We start from the raw sequence: 20,537 nt of genomic DNA on the forward strand, positions 1-20,537 counted from the left end.
AGTAAACCGGATAGTTAGCAAGTGTAGACAAAAGGCTGATTGCCCAGAGCAACAAAAGGAAGGAAAGCCAGCACAGGACCTACCAGCGAGCAGCGAAGCACCAACCCTGGCACAGCACCCTTACCGTCTGGTCCTCTGGGTCAGCGCTTCTCAAGCCTGGCCGGGTTCTTCCTGTGCCTCAGTGTTCAGCCTGACAGCCTCAGCATGAGCCTCCTCCCCAGTGCCCCACATCCCTCGCTGCTTCAGCCCCTCCCTTCCCTCCCCACAGCAGCCAAGGAGGGGCAGGAGCAGGGAGCCCACACGGCAGCAGCCTCTGCCCAGGCCCCCACCTACTAACTGGGGTGCAGGGCTCTTCTCTGCTAGGGCTCTCTCTCGACTTGAGAGAATCACTGCCCCAGCGCTCGGGGCAGTGACTCTGAGAATGAAAAAAAAAAAGAGAGAGAGAGACACAATCAGCCAGAAAAGCAAGCCAGAGAGAGACATCCAAGTTTGGAAACTTATTGCCCAAGAGAGAATATAAAATATCCTGGGGCACAGATGAAAGTCTCTGACCTGGATGAGTCTCCCAGAAAGAATTTGCATGATGGGAAGAGCTGAGGTTTGCTGGCTAATTTTGATTTATTCTGGTGTATAATTAAAATTCCCTTGTATGCAGGACATACCCACCAGCACGGAGGCTTTTTGTACTGGGCCCAAAATATTTTGTGGTAGCAAAAAGGCTTAAAGAATGTGCTTTTAGGGATATTTTGAAAAGTAGATTACTACAGTTTCCCAAGGGGACAGTCCACCCCATCAAACTGAACTGCTCGCTCACTGCTGCCATTATGGGTAACTATCCCAGATCCGCTCCCCAGAACGCTGGTCAGTTTTTACCCTCTTTCCCTCCTTCCCACTGGGAAGAGAGGAGCAGCGTCTCTCCTACCTGTGCGCCCTTCCTCTGCCAGCTTTCAATCTGCCGTGTGTGGCGGGCCCGGTAATCTCCCGGGATCATCTGGTTCCGCATGTTCACGCGTGGGATTGAAGCAGGCAGAAAGACGCGCGCAGTTAAAAACGAGCTGCTCTCCCATCCTGCCGCCTGCGGGGGGGGGAAGAGGAGTAAGAACCCAGCAAAAACTTGGTTTGATGCGCCACGAGCTCAGAGCAAACTTGAAAGCGTGCCACGGAATAAAAAAAAAAAAAGAGGTTTGAGCAGCGCTGCTCCGGGTGACTGCCCCCATTCACCCATGCCCGGGTCTGGCACTGCCCAATGGGCATTGACAGAGTGTTAATTAACTAGAGGGTGAAAGGAACAATGCAGCCTATAGGGCTCCTAGAGAGATGGGAACTAATGAGGATTAAAGCCAGGAAGAAACAAGGTTGGCTATCAATAGTGCACTATTACAGCATAATTATCCTGGTTTATCTTCAGATGCCAGAACCAAATTATTGGTAGGGACAGTTTATCCCAGGATAACACCTGCCGCTGCGGACATTATCATTCACGTTTTACTGAAACGGCTGCATGGATTAAAGTAAGTAAAATACAGGCTTTGTTGATTCTTAAATACACTCGAGATACATCCAGACAACTGATCCAATAAGGGGGAAAAAAAAAAAAATCAGGCGTTTTTTTTCTTGTTGATGTGGAACATAATTGCAATGAGAAACCTTCATTCATGTTCTTTCTGGCACTTCAGATTAGCACCGGGGTGGCTGACTGTGCAATTCTTGCTAGTTTCAGCCAATCAACAAGATTCCCTTTAATTGACCCTAATTGAAAGTCAGTTATTAATGGCTCCTGAAATTACCCTGTACTTAATTGTCATGTAATGCAATTGCAAAGAGTGAACTGAAAATACAGCTGTTCTGGAGCTTTGATTTCTCACTTTTTCATCTTCAATACAAACTGCCAACGCTATTAACGCCAACACCGTAGATCACACCTACTACGCTATGTGGAACTGCCTGCCCTGGAAGGAAGGATCAAAATTTCACTAGAGCGGGTTAGAGCACATGACAGGAAATAGGGACGCCGGTGACCTGGGACTGGGTAGAGGGTAGCCAATTATCAAATGTTATTTTGAAGGCCAATTGGGGCAGGTGTGGTGAAAATAAGGGACAAAATTCATAAATCCTATTGAAATGGATGCATTTTTTAATACACATAAAAAAAACCAACCCACCCAAAACAGAATATTCCTCCAAATGGAAGGCACTGAGTCTCTGAACGATTGGGCATTTTACTTCCTATGGGCCTTGAGTACTAGAAAGTATTTCCCTATCTTGTATTAATTCAGTAACGTGATCCTTTCAATCCTAGAGATGGCAGCACATCATGCAGTATCTTTCAGACATGAGATGATCCAAAACTGCTTTGGGATAAAGGGTGGTATAAATCCTTCTATTTATCTCTATAACAAGTTACAAATTTACAGCAGGGGGGGGGGGGGGGATTATTTTTTTTCCTTTCAAGTAAATTGCTTTCTTTTTCTCCTTATCCACTTCTGTGGGCCGATTGCCCAGGAGGTTTATTCAGGTCCCCAAAAGCTTTCGGGGAGGATTCCAGGCAAGCTGCTGCCCAAGGAGAGGGATGAGGTAAATGCTTGCACCCCTCCCCCTCCAAGGTGCAGCGCAGGTCAAGTCACCGAGAGGGGCAGGGGGCGACCTCCCTTGGAACTGTGCTCTCGGAGTCTGACCCTTGTGGTGATTTGTGATTTGAAAATGCTGGGGAAGGGGTGAGCCCGGGGGCGAGGGTTCCCAGAGGAACGGCAGATAATACTGCATGACAATATTTCTAGGACGCTGGCAACTCCCAGGAGCCTTGCCACCTGCCTATCACCTTTCTCCAGCATCTGCCCCCTGGGCAGGTGGGAGATGGGTAAACAATGGGGGTCTGTGTGGGGTGCACTCTCCCCATATAGTCTTGCTTCCTCTCTGCTTCCCTCCTTTCCCCCCCCCCCTCTCATCTCACTCATACCCCCCTTTCCATCTCATTCTCCCCTCATCCTCTTCCCTCTTCCTTCCTTTCCCTCCCTTCTCGCTCATCCCACTTCCTTTCCCTTCCTTCGCACACCCTCCTCCCCTGGGTCCTTCTTCCTCTTGCCGGCAGGGAGTGGGAACCCCGCTGGCACCTTACTTACCACGCTGCCATGTGAGATGGTCCTCCTGCCAGTAGGGGTAGGAACCCCAGTGCTGTGCAGATCTTCTTCCTGCTGGCGGGGTGTGGGAACCCTCCCAGCACATCACTAAACTGTGCTGCCGCATGGATCTTCTTCCTGCTGGGAACCCCGCCGGCACATCATTAAAGCATGTTGCCATCCGGGTCTTCTTCCTCCTGCTGATGGGGTGGGGGGGGGGGGGGGGTGTGGGATCCCCGCCAGCACATCATTAAACTGCACCACCGAGCAGCTCTCTCTCCCTCCTGGGTGGAAAGCGAGGCGGCCACTGCAGGACTGTTATGGGGGAGACCTGCTGCTGCCGCCCCAAAATGTTGCCACCTGAGGCAGTTTCCTCACCCTGCCTAATAACAGAAATGCCTCTTTCTCCAAAGCCGAGCCTGCAAAGCCAGCAGCAGCTGCCCCTTCTCGGACTATCATCATCCTCTTGCTTCACTGAGGCTTCAACCCATCACCTCCATGCCATGCACATCATCAGCCCCAACGGAGAGCAGACCAGGATGTACTGTGGCTGGTTTGAGAGAGAGAGTGTCTTACTCTAACTGCCTTGCAAAGAGCAAAACTGGATGTAGTCTCATCTAATTTTACTAACAGAAAATAAAATTAGCAAGACAAGCTTCTGAATAAAATATTCATCAGAATTTTGACATGGAAAAAAGTCATCACATGTAAAACTGGATGCACTGCACCGCGCAAGCAGTACAAACAGACCAGCCAAGCTGCCAATTATCAGCTGCCCTAGGAAGAAATCTGAAATCCATCATAGCAGGCAATTGCACTGTTTGGGAAGTAAATAATTCAGCAAGTTTGATCTCTCTTCATCCTGAGTTCCAGAAGGGATTTCATGTGATATCTGCAAGTGCAGTGGGATAAACGGATTCCTCGTCATCACCGTTTAGATGGATGAAGTATGCATTTCCACCCTTATGCGCGCATCTTGATTACAGTCTCATTTGTAGTCTCTGCATAAAACAAAGTCCCATTTTAATGCAGCTTCTTTCTAAGTGAGACTTCTGGAGAAAGGGACCTGTGAGATCTCAAAAGCTTCTATATGACTGCACCTTTCATGATGCTCTAATTAAAAAACAAAAAAAGTCACAGCCCCTTAAGATTCTGGTCTCATACAGCTAAAGTGACCACATGAAACTGATTTAATTTTGCTGCCTTTGCCAACAACCTGCTGGAAGGTCAAACCAAACCTTTTCTAAGCAATGGGGGCCACCTTCAAATGCTGCAGAAGTTGAGGGCAACTGGGCCACAGCTCTGAACCGGGACCCTTCCATAGGGGGGGGGGGGAACGACAGAGCTCTAAGGCTTGGAGGGATCGCCACGCAGTCTCCCCAAAACAGAACGTCCACGGCTGGCTGCACTTCCAAAATAACCCCCAGACCGGGGAATCCCTTTCAGGAATCCACAGGGCACGCGCATCGCACCCTAGGCTAAGTGACTGCCCCACTTCTCTCCAGCCTTGGTCCTACAGGATTCTCCATGGGGAAGGGGGGGGGGGGCGACGACGACAACGTCCTGGACCCTGGGTGTTAACTTTCAGCTTCTCACAGAAGTGCCGATAACCAAACTGGAGGCAAAGCTGGTGTTACAAGACATCTTTACTGATGATTTGGTGAAAACAGAAAATACAGCACACTGTACAAATATCTTCCTTTTTCCCCATCGTGACACACCCGACAGGCCACACTCACATGTGTGACACACTGCTCATTACGCTCAATTCACGGCGGAAATAAAAAGTAAAGGCCCGGTAATTATTTTTTTATTGTTAAGAATGACACAAGGGAAAGATACATATACTGTCTGAACAGAAATTGCATAAATAGTAAACATCCCACACCAAAACAGCAGTAAAGGCCCGGTAATTATTTTTTTATTGTTAAGAATGACACAAGGGAAAGATACATATACTGTCTGAACAGAAATTGCATAAATAGTAAACATCCCACACCAAAACAGCACCAATTTCCAGCACTTAAACAGTAACCACCTTACCTAAGAAAAGGCAACACTGAAAATATTACACCAGGCCTTAAGACACCAATACATCTCCTATTAGGAAACGGACCAAGCCAGGCTGCTATAGAGCCCTACACAGAAACTACACCCCAGCAGAGAACCTCACCCGAATCACATGTACTGACCCTCACCTAACAAAGAATAAAGAAACCAAAACACATAACTAGAACTATGCAGACAAAAACTGAATTGGAAACCGCAACAAGCCAGAGTCTCTGTATGCAGTGTAACAAAGGAAAAAAAGAATCACCAGTCCTTATAAAACAAATCAAGAAATATAAAATCAGTAACAGTAAAACCATACTAACAAAAAGAACAGATTATTTCAAAACAGCTGATGAATGGAATATCCAATAATTAAAAACTCATATCAAAAATTTCTAGATACCAATAAAATATTTCAAAATAGCAGACACAAAGACCCAGTAATGAAAAATGATACAAAAAATGTTTTGCTCTGCATATCTGGGAAGGTTTGTTATCCAGGTGCCCTGATATTGTTTTGAATTAGCAGCAGGGATGGTTTGCTTGAAACTTTCTCCTCTCTCTCATACTGTCTCTAAATCGCTCACATATACACATGCTTTTTCTCTCTCACTTACATAGGCTCTTAATCACACATTTACACACATGCTGTCTATCTTTTCATGCTTACACTCACAGGCTTTCAATCACACACATACATGCTGTCTTTTTCTCTCACACACAGACTCTCATTCACATGCTTACAAACATGTCCTCTCTCTTTCTCTCAATCACACACAGGCTCTCAATCGCATACTCACATGCTCCTTCACCTAAACCAGGTCTCAATCACACACAGACACACATGCTCTCTCTCTTACTTATACACACAGGATCTCTCTCACACTCAAAGGATCTCAATCATACACACACACACTCTTTCACACAAACAGGTTTTCAATCACAAACTTACACATACAGGTACTCAATCAAACTTACATTTATGTTCTCTCTCACAGACATACTCTCTTTCACATATACAGGCTCTCAATCATTCACACACATGCTATCTCACTCACACACACACACGCGATCTCAAACACACAAGCTTGCTCATTCACTCACTCTCCTTCCCTCCCTCCCTGGAACTAGCGGCAGCAGCAGCCTCCTCCTTCCCTTTCAGCCCTCACGGAGAAAGGAGTCTCATCGGCCACAAGGGTTGACATTGGTCCTTATTTTACTCCGAGCTGCGCTGCTCATCCTTCAGGCCGCACCTCTCTTCTTTTCTTCGGGCCGATGCTGACTGCACTGGCATGGTCTCTTCTTCCCACGCACGCGCCTGCTGCTCACCACTTCCTCTTCCGGGGCGTGGGAAGAAGAGAGCATGCCGGTGCCGCTGACTGCACCTGTCCTGCTGTGTTCCGCCCGGCCTGTCAGCATTTTAAGCCAGGAGGAGGACTGGGGAGCAGCTGGGTCAGCGGGGGACCGGGAAGTGTGGCGACACACTGGTGGGATAGATAACATCCCTCAAAACCGGTCAAGCGGATAAATAAATATCTCTATTGTTCCTGGATCTCTTAAATCAAACCCCAGGGTCCCTCCTTATTCCGGATCAGAATTTTGAAGCACCTCTGGGTTACCGTAAATAGTGGAGTTGTCTTCCCAATTTAAATTTCCCAGGCAAATAACTCGAATCTATCTGTGGGATACCCACTTCTCTTCTCCTTTCCTTATTCTAACTGTACTGGATGGGCACAGGTAGCAGGTAACACCAGACAGGTACCCTGGATGCTTTTCTCCGTCACTTAGATCGGATACTGGTGAAGTCTCTTACCTCCTGCAATACTTCTGCCATGCTGGCACCGACCCTCCTGGGCTAAGAGGGCCAGATGGGAAAAATAAGGGTGGAAAGCTTCTTTTCAACTGAAACTGCAGTTAGGGACAAATCTTTTTTTATGTATTTATTAAAAAAAAATATTTATATGCCACTTATTCTGAAAATTCAGTGCTAAGCAGTGTACAAAACTATACATTGTATAACAATAATGTGAATGCAACAATATAAACATAAAATTAAACACTCTATAGAAAATAAATCAAACCACAGGCAGGCTAACTTTTTTGCTTCAACTTTTTCCTAAAAAAATTAAAAAAAAAATGTATAATCAGTGGTATCACGTAGTTCAAATGGCAATTCATTCCAAGGGATAAAGCAACTAGAAAAGTCTCAGATCTATAACTATAAATTCCATGTCCCACTGTCGGGCCTAGGAGTTTCCAGGAAAAAGGAACAGACAACTTTCAACTAAAAACTTCACAGCTCCCGTAGGGGCCTCCATCTTCTGCAGGCACAGGAAACCACCATTGCAGGTGCCGTGGCATAGACAGGTACGTTCCTCTCTCCTTCTCTGAATGCATAACCTTTCTACAGGCCTCACCTTCACAGGATTCCCAACAGGGCCAGACGTATACTTTACCGAAGACAAAAAAATAATGGAGAAAATATATGCATATATGAAAAAAGCCACCAGAAATAGTTCTTCCAAACGTAGCAGATGCAAACATTGGGAAAACACAGTCTTTAAACAGTCCACAAGCTCGAAATTCAAACCCTCATCGCAGCTTGCGTAAAATGCGGCAGAAAACCTTGGACTTCGCTTGTCTCTTGAAAGGTCTCCTCTCATTCAGATACCCCCTCAGAACCTAGGAATCTTCTTCTTTCAATTGGTAAAACACTGTCTCCTGGATAAGCTTCCTACGCCAGAAACCTGGAAACAGCAACCCTCTTGGACAAGCTCTGAGTGTTGTTCCTGGAACTCCTTCCAACTTCATGACAGAGAGAGAGAAAGAGAGATTGAGAGTGAGAGTGAGAGAGAGAGAAAGAGAGAACCTGTCCCAATACTCATTTCCCTTCATGGAGTTAAGGAGAACCAGAGTCTTTGCAGTCTCTCCCTTGCTCATTGCGCCAACAAACTCCTCCCAGTGACTTATTGATTTGCCTTTATAGGATGTGGACCAATGACCCACCCTGAAGGAGATGGACCTTGACTATCACTCAAACCTTTGGGCTACAACCTTAGAATCTCCCACTGCTGGAAGTCCCAACATTCTAAAGAATATTTAGAAAAAAGAATATTCCATTTGTTACCTGTATATCTCAATTTAGCCTACCCTCTTTTTAGCTATTCCCTACATTTATTCACGTTATTTTGACGAGTTATTGTTGTCTATTTAATATTTATGTTCTTATGTTCAGAAACTCTGTTTAATGTAACGCCTTAACCGCGACAGTTGTGTTCTATGGAAACCGACCTGATTTGATATTTGTATCGAGAATGTCGGTATATAAAAATCCTAAATAAATAAATAAATATAGTGAGGCCTAAGCCCTATAACAATAATAAAAGTCCTTGTGAAACTCCATACAAAGAGAAGCCAAGGATAGGGACCTATTTACTAAGCATTTTCCCATAATCACAAATTGGGGGAAGGAAAAAAAAAACACTTTAGTCAGGTGGCCCCTTCATAAATTGTTGCGTACCATGATGGATTTCAGATTTCTTCCTAAGTAGACAGATAATTGTCAGGCTGGCTGCTGTTGACTGGGTTGGTGTGGTGGGTTGGAGATGAGTGCCATACAAAAAGGCCATGAGGACCAAATGTTCAGGTAACAACAACACTACTACTGTTGGTGACTGGATTACTGTGGGACCTTTGGTTGAACGCTGGAGAAAAGTGAAGGAGAAGGGTGTTAGGTATGAACTAAAAAGGGAATCTTGCATGCTGACTTGGATATCATACAAGCAGTATGCTCCCTTGGTAGGCCGGATAGGCCAGTTCGTCTTCTTCTGCCATCATCCACTATATTATCGGAAAGAGATTTTATAGTTGCTGTTTCTGCTTTTTAAGGCATTACAAGAAGAGAGACTTATGTCTGAGCATTTACCCAAATATCTACTGTCTAGACTTGCTTTACGTTCTACTAATCAATGTCAACTGGAAGTGCCCTGCAATGATCTGAAAATTGCCCCCCTTTAACTTTTCAGATTCTCTAAGGAGTAATGTTTAGTGAAGGCTGATCCTCAACTGTCATGCTCTGGAGGTGTTTTAATGCAGGTACTGCAGCAAAACAGCCATTGTACATCTTGCAAAAGCTGTCTGACTGTACAGATCATACAGAATTCCGGATCATTTCTCATTCTGTATGGAAATTATCAAGAATCCAACGTCTGAATTTTCAGACAGCAGATATCTTCTGTGAGCTAAAGAAGCTCAATAACATAAATACATGTGTATGTGTCTGTCTGTGTGACTTTTCAATGTGTTGATACGCTTTGTGTGCTGCTGTACAAGGTATACAGAAATAAGTCAACCCCAAGATTCAATGAAGAACACGCACAGGTCGCACGGTTATGGTAAGTAAAGGGGGATATCTGCCAGCTCTCTTTACGTTCCTCTCTTCCCATCCCTTCTTACATTTAGCACACTCCCGAAAACAGAGATCAAAATATTAACAGCAAACTTAGGGCCAAATGCGCACTAAAGGGTTCTTCCCCCTGGAGACAATAATTCCACACAGCCCGCACAGCAGTAAAGTCCCTGTGTGCATTGTACTCTCGCTCTTGTTACTCACTCCCAGGGACGGCAATGGCTTTCTCTACTCTACCTGGCTGATGATGTGTTATGGACATTTCCTCCAGGAACTTGGGCAACCTATTTTAAACCCTGCCATGCTCGCCACCTTGACCATGTCTTCCGGCAACAGAATCCAAAGCTCGATTGTGCCTTCAGTGAAAAAGGACTTCCTATGATCTGTTTTGAATCTTCTGGTTTAGTTTCATGAAGTGTTTTAGTATTATTTGAAGGAGTGAATAACCATCTTTTATTTACCTGTTCCAACCCAGTCATGATTTTATAAACTTCTATCGTGTCCCCTTCTCTTTTGAAAGCTGAAGAGCCCTCACCTGCGTAGCCGCTCATCATGGGAGAGATGTTCCATCTCCTTTATCATTTCTGTCACCCTCTTCTGCACCTTTTCTAGGTCTGCTGGGTCTGTTTTTCTAGACAAGCAGCAACCAGAACTGCACCAGTCTCAAAAGTGTGATCGAGGCAATATGATATTTTCCATTTTACTGTCCACTCTTTTTTGAATTATTCTAACGTTCTATTTAGTTTTTTGACAGCTGTTGCACACTGAACTCAGGATTTCAATGAATTGTCCATAAAGACTCCAAGGTCCTTTTCCTGGGCAATGACTCCCAATACAGAACCCAGCATTGTGTACCTGAAGTTGAGATTATTTTTCCTTATGTGCATCACTTTGCACTTTTCTACATGAAATTTCATCTGCCATTCTGATGCCTAGTCTCCCAGTCTGACACAGAACATAAGAACATGCCATGCTGGGTCAGACCGAGGGTCCATCGAGCCCAGCATCCTGTTTCCAACAGAGGCCAAAACCAGGCCACAAGAACCTGGCAATTATCCAAACACTAAGTAGATCCCATGCTATTGATGCCAGTAATAGCAGAGGCCATTCCCTAAGTCAACTTGATTCACAAGACCATCCACAATCAGCACTCGCTTGAGCTAAAAATCTCGCTGCGACTCCACACCTCAAATAGACCGGTTAGAGCTGCCTATAAAGAAACCCTCCACACACACACACACACCCTACCAAATCCACTATTCACACCTCCACTAGGAAACGTGCCTTCTCCACAGCTGGTCCATCTCTGTGGAACGCCATGCCTCCAGACCAACGCCAGGAACACTGCCCGCTGACCTTAAGAAAAAACTTAAGACCTGCTGTTCAAACAAGCCTATCCTTAACCTTATAAAATGTTATTTTACACTCAACAAGAATGTAGTTAACAAATAAGTATATTATTGTTGTAACCATTATCACTTATATGTTCCTTCCTTTTACTCCCTACCTTTCTTTTTATCTTCCAACTTTAGTAACCCTCTTCTCTCTGTAACTTTCCTCACTTCTTAAATGATTAATGTTAATCCACCCTTGTTGGATGTAAACCGAGGTGATATGACTTGTGTCATGAACATCGGTATAGAAAAGAAGTAAATACATACATACATACATACATACATAAATAAATAAATAAATAAATAGTAGCCGTTAATGGACTTCTCCTCCACGAACTTATCCAAGCCTTTTTGAAACCCAGCTACACTAACTGCACTAACCACATCCTCTGGCAACAAATTCCAAGCTTAATTGTGCATTCTTCAGAAAAGAATTTTCACTCAATGGAGGAGGAGGAATAGCCTAGTGGTTAGAGCAGTGGGCTATGAACCAGGAGATCAGTATTTGAGTCCTGTTGTCACTCCTTGGGAAAGCCACTTTACCCTCCATTGCCTCAGGTACAAAACTTAGATTGTAAGCCCTCTGGGGATAGAGAAATACCTACAGTACCTGAATGTAAACCAATGTGATATCTCAGATCAAATGTTGGTATATAAATAAAATAAATGTGCTACTTGCTAACTTAATAGAGTGCCCCCTACTCCTTCTATTCTTTGAAGGACTTTACCCATTCTGGATCCATCATGATTTTAAACACCTCTAACATATCCCCCCTCAACTGTCCAAGCAGAACAGTCCTAACCTCTTCAGCCTTTCCTCATAGGGGAGCTGTTCCATCCCCTTTATCATTTTGGTCGCCCTTCTCTGTACCTTCTCCATCACAACTATATCTTTTTTGAGATGCAGCAACCAGAATTGTACACAGTACTCAAGGTGTGCTCTTACCATGGAGAGATACAGAGGCATTATAACATTTTCCATTTTATTAACCATTCCCTTCCTAATAATTCCTAACATTCTGTTGCTTTTTTGACTGCTGCAGCACACTGAGCCGACGATTTTAAAGTATTATCCACTATTATGCCTAGATCTTTTACCTGGGTGGTAGCTCCTAATATGGAACCTAACATCATGTAACTACAGCAAGGTCCTCCTGCAATTTATCACAGTCCGCATGTGATTTAACTATTCTGAATAATTTTGTGTCATCTGCAAATTTGATCACCTCATTCGTCGTATTCCTTTCTAGATTATGTATAAATATATTGAACAGCAGCGGTCCAAGTACAGATCCCTGAGGCACTCCACTGTTTATCCTTCCTCATTGAGAAAATTGACCATTTAATCCTACTCTGTTTCCTATCTTTTAACCAGTTTGTAATCCACAAAAGGACATTGCCTCATATCCCATGACTTTTTAGTTTTCTTAGAAGCCTCTCATGAGGGACTTTGTGAAACGCCTTCTGAAAATTCAAATACACTACATCTAGCGGTTCACCTTTATTCACATGTTTATTAAACCTTTCAAAAAAATGAAACAGATTTGTGAGGTAAGACTTCCGTTGGGTAAATCCATGCTGACTGTGTTCCATTAAATCATGTCTTTCTATATGCTCTGTAATTTTGATCTTTAGAATAGTTTCCATTATTTTTCCCGGCACTGAAATCAGGTTCACTGGTCTATAGTTTTCCAGATCACCCCTGGAGCCCTTTTTAAATATTGGGGTTACATTAGCCACCCTCCAGTCTTCAGATACAATGGATGATTTTAATGACAGGTTACAAATTTTAAACTAATAGATCAGAAATTTCATTTTTAGTTCCTTCAGAACCCTGGGATGTATACCATCCAGTCCAGGTGATTTACTATTCTTTAGTATGTCAATCTGGCCTACTACATCTTCCAGGTTCACAGTGATTTTGTTCAGTTCATCTGACTCATCACCCTTGAAAACCATCTCTTGAACTGGTATCTCCCCAACATCCTCCTTAGTAAATACGGAAGCAAAGAATTCATTTAGTCTTTCTGCAAAGGCCTTATCTTCCCTAACAGCCCCTTTAATCCCTCGGTCATCTAACGGTCCAAACAACTCCGTCACAGGTTTCTTGCTTCTGATATATTTTAAAATGTTTTTATTATGAGTTTTTACCTCTTGTGCCAATCTCATTTCAAATTCTCTCTTTGCCAGTCTTATCAATGTTTTACACTTAACTTGACAATGCTTATGCTTTTTCATGTTTTCTTCAGGTGGATCCTTCTTCCAATTTTTAAAGGATTGTTTTTTTGGCTAAAAACAGCCTCTTTCACCTCACCTTTTAACCATGCCGATAATGTGTGGCATACATCTGGATTGCGCATCTAAGATTGCATTTTTAAACATTGTCCATGCTTGTTGAACACAAATCAAATCAATAAATAGTTATCTGGCTACGTGGCGGCTGCTGGAACCTGGGCAGATATTCAGGCGCCACCAGTTAGCTGGATAAGTCAAACGAATCCAATTAAGTGGTGCTGAATATGGACCTCTTAGTTTTCAATCTTAAACCTAAAAGGTAGATTTTAAAAGCCTTGCATGTGCAAATAACGGCCGTTTACGTGCATAAGTGGCCCGAGTGGGAGCTAAGTGAATTTTAAATAGCCGGGAAGGGTGCATGTACATTGATGTACACACAGCCAGAAAACAGGTAGGGCAGGGGTTTCCAGAGGTGGAGCCAGCACTGACACAGGTAGCCCCTAATTTTCTGCTACTGCTCCTTGTTAGGCCCAGGAGTCAGAAGAGAGAGTGAGAGACTTTTATAGGGCTCACCCTGACACTCAATATATCAGTGATGGCCAACCTTTTGCGCTCAGTGTGTCAAAATTCATTAAAAAACCGAGCATAACTCGAGTGGTGTGTCACTTCTAGAAAAATCCATCATTTTGTGATATTTGTAGCTCTAATATTAATAACAAAAAGTTATAATTTTAATATATGTTCTGTATTTATTAATAAAGCAAAAACAAATAATTCTTTACCTTACCTGCTTAGTGACTTTTTTGTTGCTGAATTTCATTGGCTAAATCTTCAATTAAAACACTCTCTCCCCCTCCCCCCCCCCCCCCCCAAACTCTTACTCCCCTGGATTTTCTCATACACACTCATGCTCTCACATTCACTGGCTTTTTCACACACACACACTGAACCCCAGGCAGGCTCCCAATTCATTCTCATGCAGGCACCCATGCATTCACACACATACACCCCCAGGCAGACTCCCATTCATACACATGCACACTAAAGGCAAACCCCCCTCTCTTTTGCCAGCAACCTGAGAACCTCTCTCATTCCTCTGCTGCCACTGTCACTGCTGCCACATGGCTATTGGGGAGGTGCTGATTGCTGCTACTGACACTTAAGTCCATTCTGCTGCCTCCTCTGTGCAGGCCCCGTGGGCTTCCATTTTCTCAATGCTGATCTCGTACATTGTGAGATCTGCATAGAGAAAGTGCTATTCTTGCACATTCCCAAAGATTACATGTGCCAATCACTAAAAAGTAATTTATTTTGGTTTTTACCTTTACTGTCTGATCTTCATTTTCTAATTGGTTGGTCACAGGCTTTTTTCCCACCTTCCCTTTCTTATTTTTTTTTGCCAATTCCTTTTATATTGTCTTTTTTTCTGTTTCTTTTCTCTCCATCTTCTTCCCTCAAACACACAGGTTCTCATTCTCACATGCATTTCTCTCTCTCACACACACACACAGGCTCTCACTGTCACATGCTCTCTCTCATACAACCATTCATACACACAGTCTCATGCTATCTGACTCTCACATACACAGGCTCTCTCTCACTCCCACATGCTGTCTTGCTCAGGCACATGCAGTCTCTGCAAACATTCAGGTCCTCACACTCACACACAATCTCTCAACTCATCTCATACACACACACGCACACACACACACCCTCTACAGACCCTCAGCCTCTCTCACACCTCTGGGCCTCCTCTTCGCGGGTCGTCGCAGGATGGGCTCTGCGGCAGCCCTGCTACCAGGCCTCTTCCTCTTCTCGGACTGCTGCGACTTGGGATTCGCGGCTGCCCGTAAACGCAAGTGCTGCTCCTCTTCTGCACGCGCCGATCCTTCACCTCTTCCAGCCCACGTGGCTCCGGCAACGTTTACTTCCGGGGCCGCACAGGCAGGAAGGAGGAGGAGCATCAGCGCGTTTAAACATGATCTTTTTCTTCGGGCCGCGGCCCTGCCTATCTGTCTGTCACTGTGCCCGGGGGCATTGGGGGGGGGGGGGGGGGGGAGGGGTCCGGAGGGTGGGGGGATACTAAAAAACTAGTTTTAAAGGGTTGGCGCAGCCGATTAAAAAACAAATTCACGATAGTCCACGAAACGCTGCATGTGTCAGCAAAAAGTCTCGGTGTGTCATAGGTTAGCCATCACTGCAATATATGGACCATTGTAAGTGGGCACTTTGATTCGGGGTGAGTATTCGGAGGTGGTATTACTATACATTCAGGAGGTATGCACTGTAAAATTGACATCAGTAAAGAATTTTAGACGGATAAGTGATGAAAAGGAGTTGATCTGTACACTGCACCAGAGACTGTGTTTGTTTTATGTGGTCCTGCTCCAGGCCCTGCCACCGTGAACACCGAACAGAAGTATTTGTTAGACTGCAGTTTGTCAATCTGCCTAGTACTTCTTCCAAGTTCACCGTGATTTGGTTCAGTTCATCCGAATCAGTGCCTTTGTAAACTGTCTCCAGAACCAGTATGTTCCCAACATCTTCATTAGTAAAACAGGGAAGAAAACATTTCATTTAGTCGTTCTGCGATGGCCTTATAGTACCTAAGTGCCCCATGGTCCAACCAACTCCCTCACAGGTTTCTTGCTTCGGATATATTTTTAAAAGTTTTTATTATGAGTTTTTGCCTCCAAAGACAACTTCATTTCAAATTCTGTCTTCGCCTGTCTTTATCAATGTTTTACACTTAACTTGACAATATTTATGCTTTTTCCTATTTTCTTCTAATTATTGAAGGACATTTTTTTGGCTAAAATAGCCTCTTTCACCTCACCTTTTAACCATGCCGGTAATTGTTTTGCCTTCCTCCCACCTCTCCTAATGCATTGAATACATCTAGACTGCGCTTCTAAGATGGTATTTTTAAATAATGTCTATAACCTGTTGTACACTCTTAACCTTTGCAGCTGCACCTTTCAGTTTTTTCTAACTATTTTACTCATTTTATCAAAGTTTCCCTTTTGAAAATTTAGTATTGGAGCTGCAGATTTACTTATTGTCCCCCTTCCAGTCATTAGTTCAAATTTGATCATGTTATGATCACTATTGCCAAGTGGCCCCACTACAGTTACCTCTTTCACCAAAGCCTGCGTTCCACTAAGAATTAAATCTAAAATAGCTCCCTCTCTCATTGGTTCCTGAACCAGTTGCTCCATGAAGCAGTCATTTATTCCATCCAGGAACTTTGTCTTTAGCGTGTCCTGATGTTACATTTACCCAGTCATTACTGGGGTGATTGAAATCTCCCATTATCACTGCACTGCCAAATCGGTTAGCTTCCCTGATTTCTCTTAGCATTTCATCATCTGTCTGACCATTTTGTCCAGGTGGATGGTAGTATACTCCTATCACTATATTCTTACCCAACACACATGGGATTTCTACCCATATACAGTAGATATAATCTTTATCCTGTTGGACTCTATACCCTCTCGGACATAAAGTGCCACATTCCCACCATGTTGATCCTCCCTATCATTGCGATATAATTTGTACCCTGATATAGCACTATCCCATTGGTTAGCTTCCTTCCACCATTATGTCAATCTTATCATTTACTCTTCAGGTACAATGGATGATTTTAATGATAAGTTACAAATTTTAACTAATAAATCTGAAATTTCATTTTTGACTTCCTTCAGAACCCTGGGATGCATACCATCTGGTCCAGGTGATTTGCTACTCTTTAGTTTGTCAATCTGGCCTGCTACATCTTCCAGGTTCACAGTGATTTGGTTTAGTTCATCTGACTTATCACCCTTGAAAACCTTGAGAACCGGTATCTCCCCAGTAAACACAGAAGCAAAGAATTCATTTAGTTTTTCTGCAATGGCCTTATCTTCCATAAGGACATAAGAAATTGCCATACTGGGTCAGACCAAGGGTCCCATCAAGTCCAGCTTCCTGTTTCCAACAGTAGCCAATCCAGGCTACAAGTACCCGGCAAGTACCCAAACACTAAATAGATCCCATGCTACTGAATGCCAGTAATAGCAATGGCTAATCCCTAAGACAACTTGATTAATATCAGTTAATTGGTAAAAAAAAAGCCTTCCCCTTGCTAAAACCATGTTGACTCTTGTCCATTAAGCCAAAAATAACTTCTACCATTTTACCTAGCACCAATGTCAGGATCCCTGGTTTATAGTTTCCCTCATCACCCCTGGAGCCCTTTTTTTTTTTTTTAATGAGTCGGAATTATATTGGCCACCCTCCCATCTACAGGTATTGTTGTGGTTTTAAATGATAGTTACAGATCATTAGTAACAGGTTTGCAGTTTCTGTACCTGTACCTTCTCTGTACCTTCTCCATCGCAACAATATCTTTTTTGAGATGCGGCGATCAGAAATGTACACAGTACTCAAGGTGTGCTCTTATCATGGAGAGATACAGAGGCATTATAACATTTTCCGTTTTATTAACCATTCCCTTCCTAATAATTCCTAACATTGTTTGCTTTTTTGACTGCTGCAGCACACTGAGCTGACTATTTTAAAGTATTATCCACTATGATGCCTAGATCTCTTTCTTGGGTTGTAGCCCCTAATATGGAACCTAACATTGTGTAACTACAGCATGGGTTATTTTTCCCTATATGCATCACCTTGCACTTATCCACATTAAATTTCATCTGCCATTTGGATGCCCAGTTTTCCAGTCTCACAAGATCTTCCTGCAATTTATCACAATCTACTTGTGATTTAACTATTCTGAACAATTTTGTTATCATCTGCAAATTTGATTCCAGATCATTTATAAATATATTGAAGAGTAAGGGTCCCAATACAGATCCCTGAGACACTCCACTGCCGACTCCCTTCAACTGAGAAAATTGTCCATTTAATTCTACTCTCTGTTTCCTGTCTTTTAGCCAGTTTGCAATCCACGAAAGGACATCACCACCTATCCCATGACTTTTTACTTTTCCTAGAAGCCTCTCATGAGGAACTTTGTCAAACGCCTTCTGAAAATCCAAGTATACTACATCTACCGGTTCACCTTTATCCACGTGTTTATTAACTCCTTCAAAAAAGTGCATGGGAGATACCAGTCATTCTGTTGAAGCACACTTGTCAGATGTCAGATTCAGTATAAGAAAATTAATTTATGAATATCATTTTCTTGAAATAAGTTTTTATTACATTCCCTGCTTGAAACTGATTTAGCTGCTGGGTAGAATTTGATTTTCTTGTGAAATGGGCTTTCTTAATGAAGCTATTACATTCAGAACATGCAAATGGTTTCTCTCCTATATGTGTTTTGTTTTGCCTGTATATTTTCCTTCAGACTGAGGACTTTTGTGAACAATCCATCCCAATAAATTCAAACAAAAACAAACAGGGTGGGAGAACCAGACTGTGACTGTGGAGGGGTAGAAGAAAAAGTTTTAGATGCTGCAGTAGTAGTAATCCGTATCTTATGTCTTTTTTTAAATATTTTTGTTCTGGGGACAAAACATGCCAGTATAACAAACCAAGAAGAAAGCTAGTATGGGAAGAACACCCCAAAGCTCCAAAATAGGGCACCAGCAACAGTGGCATGAACCCTTGATGACAGCATGAGAGGCAAGCTGGCACTCAAAGTGACTTCGGCTTCCTAAGGCACAAAGTGACAATCCAAGTGAGCACAGCTCAGACTGCTGCCTGCTGTATGCTGCTCGCTTGCTGAAGTGATCTGCTTAAACTACTGCTCGCCTCTTTTAATTGGACTGGTGCAGCAGTGTCCGGTACACAGTACCCACACAGAGAAAAAAAAAAAATAGCACTGTACTGGCACTACTGATCTGTTGCCACACTCCCCACTCTCTCCCTTCTACTCAAAGACCCTGCTGCATCCTCAGCCAGAGGAGAAAAAAAAACAAACCAGCCCCTGCTTGGCTGGCAGCAGCAACCTGGCGTTCCTTTCCACAGCGTGAAGCAGCCAGATAGATTTTTACTAAAACTGATGAAAACATGACCGGTGAGATCAAAACAAAATATACAATATCCTCCCAGAAGAAAGTCCGAGAGGAAATGGTGCAACACTACCCACGCCACACACCCCCAGACTGCAGGATCAGCATCACTGGATCCAGAGAGCAGTGATAGGTTGCAATTGAAAAAAGCTTCTCTCTTGATACATTGCTTCGGAGATCTCCTTGCCAACAAGTCCGGACCCGTGCCCAGCAGTCCCATCACAAGGCTGTGATGTCACGCATGACTCATAGGGAAAGGCTGGTTGCTATGCTAACAGGGATGGGCTGGCTGATAGTTTAAAAAAAAAAAAAAAAAAAGTTACTGTAACCATCAGTACAATGAAGAAATTTATTTATTTATTTACAGATTTTATATACCGACATTAGTGGGGAACATCATACTGGTTTACATACAAACTAAAAGCAGGTGGAAATTACAAAAAATGCATCTGTTACCATCCCATTCATTCCTACGAGTCAATAAAGTCATAGGAATGAATGGGATCAAAATGAATGAACCTAATTTATTTATTTATTTATTTATTTAAAGTCTTTTCTATACCATCATTTGGTGGGGACCGTCACAACGGTTTACATTAAGGCACATAAAAGTAATGATACTACAATTTGTCCGTTTACATAGGTCCCCATTCATTTCATGGGCCCCACAAATGAAACAAATTGAACCCATTCATTTCAGATGTACGTCCCTAGAATGCATTCAGTTCTTGTGCTATTTCCTTGTCCTTCCTGGAGCACCCCCCTCAGTCACCTAGCAGCATAACTGACTCCGTCACAGGCTTTTTGCTTCAAATGTACTTGAAAAAGATTTTATTAATAATTTTTGCCTCTGACAAGTTCTTCTCAAAGTCTCTCTTATCATGTCTTATTACTATTTTACATCTCTTTTACCAAGGTGGTGGCGTGGATTGCAAACTGGTTGACTGACAGGAGACAGCGTGTAATGGTAAATGGAGCCTACTCTGGAGGAAAGAACGATGTTAAGTGGAGTTGCCACAGGGTTCAGTTTTGGTTCCGGTCCTGTTCAATATCTTTGTGAGCGACATTGTGGAAGGGATAAAAAGGTAAAGTTTGTCTATTTGTGGATGATATTAAGATCTGCATCAGAGAGGACACGTCGGAAGGAGTAGAGTAAATGAAAACTTGAAGATTGGTCAAGGATTTGGCAGCTGGCATTCAATGTCAAGAAGTGCAGAGTCATGCGGCAATCCAAAAGAGCTTCATGTGATGGGCAGTGAAAGACCGATGTGCACGGACTGGGAGAAGGATCTTGGGGTGACAGTGTCTGGTGATC

At 43.3% G+C, this 20,537-nt stretch overlaps 1 protein-coding gene across 9 annotated transcripts in view; it reads right to left on the reverse strand.

The window, feature by feature from the left end:
* The window catches only part of KCNK10 (potassium two pore domain channel subfamily K member 10), a 97,883-nt gene that overhangs the window by 63,237 nt on the left and 14,109 nt on the right, over positions 1-20,537 (reverse strand). Inside the window, exon 1 of one of the 9 annotated variants that reach the window (XM_029597737.1) lies at positions 125-359. The exons of 7 other annotated variants lie outside the window; for them this stretch is intronic. The gene's annotated coding sequence lies outside the window, so the exon portion shown is untranslated. Of the gene's footprint in view, positions 1-83; positions 360-20,537 lie in introns of those variants that run through there. One more of the 9 variants, XM_029597736.1, reaches the window with a different exon arrangement.

The sequence above is a fragment of the Rhinatrema bivittatum genome, chromosome 4 (genome assembly GCF_901001135.1).
Source record: "Rhinatrema bivittatum chromosome 4, aRhiBiv1.1, whole genome shotgun sequence".
NCBI lineage: Eukaryota > Metazoa > Chordata > Amphibia > Gymnophiona > Rhinatrematidae > Rhinatrema > Rhinatrema bivittatum.